This window comes from Pinus tabuliformis, chromosome J (genome assembly GCF_031772625.1).
Source record: "Pinus tabuliformis cultivar Carrire ecotype Pingquan chromosome J, CPIR1, whole genome shotgun sequence".
In the NCBI taxonomy this organism is placed as follows: domain Eukaryota; kingdom Viridiplantae; phylum Streptophyta; class Pinopsida; order Pinales; family Pinaceae; genus Pinus; species Pinus tabuliformis.
This window is the reverse complement of record NC_142295.1, coordinates 1,301,596,105-1,301,605,653: the sequence shown is the minus strand read 5'-3', so window position 1 is coordinate 1,301,605,653 and position 9,549 is coordinate 1,301,596,105.

Sequence of the window (9,549 nt, the reverse complement as noted above, 5' to 3'; positions counted from 1 at the left end):
TAGTTGATACGTAGGGATAGATTGGATAACCAACTTGAGGAGTACAAGACTTCTTCCCATTTTCATGGATTACAGAATTGGACTATCAAAATGATTAGCTATCCTTTTAAAATTCCTTTCCAAAACATAGACAGCAAAGACTTATCCACTAGAGCCAACTATTTAGAGCCGATATTACTGATTTGGAAATGCAACAGATGCAAATGGAATTTTTGGATAGTCCCAAGTATTAAAGAAATAGACATTGGATTTTCCCCATTTGTTAGAGTCCTTGAGGGTTCCATGAAGGCATTGAGAATTATTTTAGAGCCATATTGTCCTTCATGGTGGGTAAGAAATTAATCATGATTTAATCATTCAATTACACATGTGTAATGGGCATATCAATACCATACACGTGGAGAAACTTAATTGTGGCTTGATTTCCTACTGTTGTAAGATATCTTCCCAACGAGTTAACTACCCATAGGAATAAGAAGAGAAAGAATGGGGTTATCCTAGAGAAAGCCTCTTGACCTGTCAAGGTCATCATCATAGATCCACTCAAGAGAATGGATTACAATGGGATTAACATTAAGGATTTAATCCACTTGAACCATACGGAATTACAATGGGATTAACATTAAGGATTTAATCCACTTGAACCATACGGAGGAGACGTCAATGGCCTCAAGAGTAAGAAGGGATTAATCACAATTTAAATTATCATAGGCTATGGAGAGATCTAGCTTGATGATAATTCCAACCCTTTTATATTTCTTTAAAGAATGTATTAACTAAAGGGTTGTGACATCCCCATCAATAATTTTTGGACCTCCCATAAAACCCATCTATTTGGGAGAGATTATACTATTTCATAATAAATTCATATAGTTTACAATGACAGAGGAAATAATTTGTAAATAACATTAAAAAGTTAATTTGGTCAAAATCCACTCAGATCATATGAACTTCCTAATTTAGGAATAAAAGTAATAAAAGTGGCATTCAGACTAGACCATACCTTCTCATAAATTTTGGGGTTCTTCCACCAATACATGCACTTCAAAGCCAATAAAAGGAAAGCAGACCGAGAAGAAATTCATTGTAAATCCATTAGCACTAGGGGATATTTTCTTTGGCATTTCCATAACGACTTCCTCCACCTCTAAAAATTAAAATTCCCTCATTACAGTTTGACTATGATCTAAGTTAAGCAAGCTTGGGATATGACAAATAATGAATTCAATAGAAACACATCTATTTGGAGAGGAATCCATGAACACAGAATGGTAATATCTTACAAGGTCTTGTTCGAGCTCCTAATGTTGTATCAATATATAATGTTGTATGAATCTATGACCATCCATATATAATGTTGTATGAATCTATGACCATCCATAGATGGAATTGAAAATATTCTATTGTTATGGTGGTGTTTGATCATGGATTTTTTTATCCTTTTAGCCACTCCACCCAGGATTTTTGCTTACATAGAATATCCTTCTTCTTTTCTTTCACTTCTTAATTTGATGAATAAGTAGAGATATGGCTAAAAATCCTTTCTATTCCATTCCTTGAGTTTTATGTTGAATTCCTTGATCTTGAGTTGAAAGGTGTGAATGTGATTCATACTCTAAACTTGTATATCCTCCCACCCACTTTTGGCTTTGACCCAGTAACCAAAAAATTAGGATGTCATAACCAAAAAATTGCAAATCTAAAGATGTGGTTGCGAGGATCCACTTCCAAATCCAGTGGAAATTGAATAGGATGATATTTATCAAAGCCTATACAAGCAACAAAAACTAATTTAACAAACAAGTCTCTCTCTAATAAGCCTTTTAAGAATAAAATGTTTTATAATCTACTTGCAACTCGTTGCATTCCACCCCTATGATTATTCCAAGTATAAACAACATTAATGGTGTTAAGATTAAAAAACCTGAAGGTCATGGGTAAGATCTATAAATTTTTCCTCCATGGATTCAAGCCTACTCATTCATGCCTTCTTACCCTCCAAATATTTAACGAGGTTAAAATTGTTGTGATGACATAAAATATATGTAATATCTAATAAGAAGGATGATTTTTCCATTGAAATATGGTGCACATATATAACTATCAAGCAAATTGTCTCTTTTGCACCTACATAATGAAACCATCCTAAGAGAATGTGTGGTAACACAACCGAGTCCTAAAATGTAACTTCAATGATGTACCAAATAATAGTAATGCCCCCTATACCCCCTTTGGCATCCAAAGCTATTGTTTCATAACCTTTCTAGCATCGATCATTAATTCCCTAGACTTTCTCACTTGATATTTTTTTGTTCTTGAAGCACGGAAATAGAGGGGTTTGCCTACTTTATCCTATCTCTAATATATCTTTTTTTAATCCATATATAAAGGATATAGATATTCCAGTAAATGATATTCTTTTAGAGGAGAGTTTGGATGAGGAATGCACCTTTGACAACATAAATACTTGACCTACATTTACTAGATGTTTGTCAAAATTTCATAGATCAAAGATCTAGTTGTCCGTATTCCTCTTTTCCTAATATAATTATGGATTTGAAACTTTAATTTTCCAATTTGAGTTTGTATGCACAACCCCTTGGTATTTGAACTAGATTTTGCATCCATGGACAATATATGGCCACTTACCCTAAGGTATATTTGTTGTTACACGGATTTCTAGAGCTCTAGAGTGGTGCTAGATTTTTTTTCTTTCCACTCCTTCATCATTTTTAGTAATATATTCTCATCAGTCTGAAAGGCCTAATATTCCTCTTTTACATCCATTTCGAGTACATCGAGGATAGGAGTCTCAACCAATTGTCGAATTTTAGAGAAACCTTTTTGGGGCTTCTATTTTGGGAATTCTTTATACAGTGGCTTCTCTTCATTCACATCTAGATTCATTACATAATTTGGTGGCTCAATATATTCGTTTATAGATAAGATAACTAATTATTTTGGAAGAGGTGGGTTTTTCTCCCACTTGAAGAAATTGATTTTTTGGGTTCCTTTTTTTCATGCGATGATTGTTTGAAACTAGTGTAGATTGAAAGATTTTGGATTCTACTTTGGAAATTATTCTTGATAGATAAGGAAATGTTAAAATAAGTGGTTATACTTAAAACACTACAAACATTGAAAGGGAACATGTTCATAATCTAGAAGTTGATACCAAACTTCATCATGAGAAGAGATTTCAGTGGATTCTAGCAAAGCTTCGGATATGTTCATGTATACACATATTCTCACAGATTAGGTATAATTTCCACATTTGTAACCTCTAAAATATTCATAAATGGTCCTATTGTGTTTCCAATTCCTTTAAGTATATTTAGATCCCTCAATTATTTCAGTAAATAAAAAAGCATCACCCATATTGGAGCTGCTAAAAGTTGTTATTTTCTAGATTGTGTTTTCCCTCCCATAATCTCATGAAAAGGATGACATTTTGAAAAAATAAGGGTCATTTGTAAACACACGAGCCCTATCTTTTAGACTAGACAATATCAGTGTAAGGAATACCATTGAAAATAAGTTCTATATCAATTTGGAGTTTTGGTTGTCATTTATTGTGGTTCCATTTATCCAAATCCCTCTCAAACGGAAAAATCCCTATAAATTTCCACATAAGGGCATGATATTTCATATATTGTATGTAGCCTTACAATTATTTTGGATGAAAATCATATTTTTGCTTCATATCTACTAGAGGTAGATGTCTACTCTTGAAATATGATTTCCATTGAGCTCACAAGATTGTATTCTCTTAGGCATTGTTTTCTCTATTATTAGCACTAGCACCTCTAGCATCAAAATGTTTTTCACGAGTCACTACTCTTTTGTAAGAGGGGATCACAATCCTACCTACATGTACACTCATTTCTTAATGAGAATCATTTGAACTGATAAAGACCATATTTGATATGTTTCCTATATATATGATAGTAAGCACTTGCAAAACGAGAGACTTCAGAAAATTATACAGAATCAAACCCTAAACCTTATATATATATATATATATATATATATATATATATATATATATATATATATATATATATCAAAAATGGATGATATAAGTCTCCATTTTAGCATGAGGGATATAGCGAGGTTGTTGCTACTAGGTTAGCCTATAGGTATTCATACTTAATATTTCATAAGGCTGTAAGCCAACACAACAATATTTATCAAGGAATTATATTTCTTCATGTCATTGGTTCGTTGATTTGAAGATGGTTAGGGAACATAACAACCATTATGGCCAACTCTTAACACCAGAAACTTGTACACATGTTTGCACAATCCAGAAGATGATAAAAGACATCTAGCATAATGCACAAGGGGAGATTTTCGAACTGAAGACGTCACAAAGTTTAAAGAATTTAATCTCTCCTAAGGTCCAAATTTTATCAACTTAAAAAATTAAGGAATACATTGCTCTTTCTTTGATAGTCACACACAATGCTTAATTTACTTGGAAAGCTATGTAGTTAAGAAAATGGATGACTCACTAAATTGGGGACCACTTCACACACTTAGAGGTGCTTTGCTAACATGATATCAGTCTAGGACAATCGAGTATGAGTCACCATGAAGATATGAAGCCCTTAATGGAATATTCTTGTCCTACTCATGAGTCATTATCATAAATTAACTAAGGGAGGGAAGATGGCTTCAAAAACTCTTTATAAATAGTCCATGGGAGAACCAAAACATGAGAGAATGTTACGGTGGTCAAATTACTATGAGAGCTAACCAACATTCTATTTTTGAAGCCAAAGAAATTAATAGCACTAGCATGTTTGTCGTGTTGCTTCTAAGCAATCCATCATCTTAGTGAGAGGAGAAGAGTCCACCATTGGAGAGTCTTCATACTTATTTGAGAGAGAGGAGAACTTGTAAAGATATTGAGGAAAAGAATGTCATTTCTAAGGACTTTTGATGACCATAGCTCAAAGTAGTCTCTTCAAGTGTTTAATATTCATCTACTGTATTCAACTTCCACTATTAACAGTCAATAAAGGGAGATTTTTCCATTATTTTTTTGAATTGTTTGCTCCATTGAGCATTGTTTGTGTATTTATCTCTTTATTTTAGTTTATGTTTGTATATGCATTGGTTTCACTATTTGTAATGCTTTGTTTATCTAAGTTTTTTCACTAAAATAACCAACACTATTTGTGATCCTTTGCATGGGACAACCAACTGCTAAGGAGGTGTCTTTTGGTACACCATTACCACAAAAACACTACGAGACAAACCATTGTAGATAAACCCAACTCACATAATAAACACATTAAATTCTATAAAACTAAACTTAACCTTAAGTAAATCTAAATATTTTTAAATAAAAAAATATGTAAAAATAAATGGACAATATTTTTAGATTTAAAATAGTATTCAAAATTGATTTTATTTTTTATAAATCAAGAGTAGATATTTACATAACTTTGTTTAATAAAAAATATTTTAAATATTTTTTTAGTGGTAATTACTTTAACTAGTGTTGAAAGTAAAACGTTTATATAAAATATTCAATGTTTTGATAAAAACATATAAGTATTGACACGATCATGAATTTATCTACATATAAAATTTGGAAAATAAAAAAAGGCATAGTTTAAGTAATAGATGAAATGACCTTCTTTTGGGTAGTTTTTACAGCCAATTTTGATCAAAATTTAAAAAATATTTTTAAAATCTCCTAGTTTAAGTTGTTTAATCTATATAATTCAAGTGCTTGAAGGGTTTTCAATATGAGAAATATTTCAATAAATATCACATCAAAAATATTTTGCAACATGTTGCCGTAGGGGTTTTTCGGAGTGTTGAATATAATTATGCATTCAAAAAAGAAACTTAACAAAAGACATTCATAATCTTTCGTGAATTATATCACTATATTCCTATGGAAAAGAACATAACATTGCATCTATTAGTTAGATTGCACCATTAAACTCATTTTAGGAATAAGAATTGGTTTATATTTTATAGTGGATTTGTTTATATATATGTATGTATGTATGTATGTATGTATGTATGTATGTTAACACATGTATAAATTTATTTATTTATTTCCTTAAGCATTTTCTTAAGGGATGAAAAGAACATTTTTATAAAGTAATTTAATTTTTTATTAATCATATTATTTGAATTTTGATGATGGAATTTGAGCTAGGACTAAAGCTCACATTGGTATATTCAAATTAGTTTTGTTAGAGATTGTTGTAGAAATTCATTGTGGATTCAAACTAAATATTTTAATATGCTAAAACAATTGACTTGAATCGTCTCTACTTATTAGCGAAAACAAAAATTGATCGATGAAATCACGAAGAAGAAAAGGAATAATTTGAATCACACATAAGAAAATAATTTTCCTTAGAAAGCCAAAGCTAAAAACCCATGTTATCTATATACTACATTAATCATAAGATATCAGAAGAAAATAGAATTATTTTTCAACCCAAATAATCTCTCCACAAGTAAAATATATCTCACTTCTTGACAAACCAAGTTAAACCAATAATTAGCCAAATCTACTACCTCCCAAGCTCCTACTTCCTTGCCCAACTTTCTAGGTAACTAGGCCATATTTAATTGGGAAATTCCTTGTCGATAACTGCACAATCCATGCATAGTTGTTCCTCTTATTGCATGCACCATCAGTTTAATTTATATGATTTTAAAACTAATAGTACACTCTCCCCCAACTCTATTCTCAACTAGGTATTTCTCAGATCTGATATGCATGAGTTATTTATGAGTGAATTATCAATTATGATATTGATTACTCCATATGAATTAAATCCAAATTAATTGACTTAACCTCTCACTAGTTCCTCCATCAGTTAGAACTAGTTTAACTGAATTTAACTCGGTTAAACTAAATTAAACAATTACAACTCAAAAGAACTCAACCTTGGCCCCTAAAATTTAGGGATCACTCTACATGAATATAGATAGATTCCCAAATCACATTTACTAAGTGAACTAAGTCAAATTAACTTAGTTAACTGTTACAAGTTTCTATGAGAATTAGAATTACAATTTAACTCCTAATTTAGTTCAAAGACAAATTAAATTAGGAATTTTTTTTTATGTTATTTTTAACATTTCTTGTTGTTGTTTTCAACACTCCCTCTCAACATGAAATGAATTCAACTGTATCCTGAATTGGTACCTTTGGAATGTTCTACATATAATTCTTGTCATTTTTTTTGTTCCTACTGCAACATTTGCAAACCAAAAACATCCAAAACAAAATAAACTGAACCAATTGTGTCTGCAACTGCCTACTAGGAAAACTCTGTTGCTGTTGACTCTACTACTAACCCTCATGCTTTTCTATCAACACCGCTATGTAGTCCTTAGTATCTCACTCATGCTAATCTTCCTACTACTAAATGTTGTGGGCCCCCATAGCAAGGTAATGATCCATGAGAGAAACACACCATAATGAACCGTGCCCAAATGTTTCAAAACTCTTAGAATAAGATTTCATATCACCCCACCTCACATCTATAGGATGTTTTCATGTGATCCTTCTTCCCACTTGGCTCTAAATTCCCCCTACTAGAGGTCTCTACTTGAGTGGATGCCTCCATTCAGTCTCCTCTTTCCTTCTCCACAACTTGTTGAGGCTTCCTCTGACGCTGCTTGTTGAGATGTAATTCATGTTGCCTCTCAACCACCAAGTCTCTAATATTTTCCTTGCTCCTGAAGGCCTTACATTCATCTTTTATCTCAAGTGCATACAAATTCTTGACTCACACGCCGATTTGTTTCACCTACCTTTTGGTGATGTGTATAAGGAAAACCTTTCCTTTGATAAAAACCACATCATATCTAAAGTCTTCCAATACCACGACAAAAATATGATTCTTCTTTAGTCTTGGAACATACATCAGATATGTGAGTCTCAAAGGGGAGTCAGACTCCCTTTGAAAAGTAACAATACTGATGTTAGCCATGATATACTTCCCATCATCTCCAAACTCTATGTTTTGCTTGAGGTCTTTCTCCTCCAACTCACTGAAGAGATCTCTATTCCCCATCATATGGAATGAGGCACCACTATCGAGATACCACATGCTTCCCATTACAGTGCTTTCCATGCATGAAATGAATGTGAAATTAAGTTCAAATTGTGAAGCTAGATCTTCACCTGTTGCTGCTACTACACACTCTTTCTTGCTTGCTTTATTCTATGGGCATTTCGTGGCATAGTGCGTAAACTCTTGACAATAAAAACACTTTATTTTTGACAAGTCCTTCTTCTTTACTCCCTCATCAAATTGGGACTTCTTTCCCTTGGATTTATTTTCTTTGTTGACCAATGAAAAGTCCTCTTCTAATTCTTTGGATGAGGTACCATCTCTGGTATTTTGTCAAATCTCTTCTTGTACCATGTCAGACCACAACTATTAAAACTCTAGTAGTTTCTCCCTCCCATCAAATGAGTCCTCATCATTATGCTAGATCTTGGGAAGTCCTAGAAGTGTTAGGATCACCACATCATCTTCAACAATGGTAAAACTCACACTTCCAATATCATCCTAACATTGGGTGAACTTGATCATGTACTTTAGTATTGAGTCGCCCTTCTCCATCTTGATATTTTTGAGCTTGTCCTTCAGTTCCAGCTTCATATGGGAACTATTATTTTGAAATAGGTTTTTCAAGGCTTTCAAAATTTCAAATGGAGTTTTCTTACCATGGAGATCTGAGACAATATGATCTCAAATTCCTTATAAGACAATTCTTCACGCCTTTGTGATACACTTTCTCCATTATTCCAAATCTTTAGCATCAGATGTTGGAGGCTTCGAGATATCCTGATCTATGAGTTCCTTCAACCCATTTTCTTCCAACACTTTCTCTATCTTATCATTGCAAGCTATGCAATTCAATCTCACCTCAAGGGCATACTCAAGTATTAATCTATAGAATGCCATACTGCTAGCTCCGATGTATAATATTGCAAATTTGATTTCTCCTACAAAAAAAAGTTGTATTCTCCTCTTCTATAGTGATTTAAACTCTAATGAAATGTAGAAAATCATTATAGATTCAAGCTGCAGATTGTAATATGCTAAAACAATTGAATTGAATCTACTCTATTGATCAACCGAATCAAAAATTCATTGATGAAAACAGGAGGCAAAAAAGGAAGAATTTCAACCACATATAACACAATAATTTTCCATGGAAAGCCACAGATATAAACCCCTACTATCTGTATACTTCATAATCAGAAGATATGAGAAGAAAATCCAATGCTTGTTCAACCCGAACAATTTCTGCACAAGTACAATATATCTCATCTCTTCACAAACCATATCAAGCCAATACTTAGCAAAAATTGTTGCCTACCAAGCTGCTACTTTCTTACGTAGTTTCCTAGGGAATTAGCCCATATTTAGTTGGGAAATTTCTCATCCATAACTATGCAATCCATCCATAAGCCTTCCTATGATTGCATGCACCATCAATTTTATTTAGATTGTTTTACAACTGATAGTACACTATCCCTAAACTCTAGTC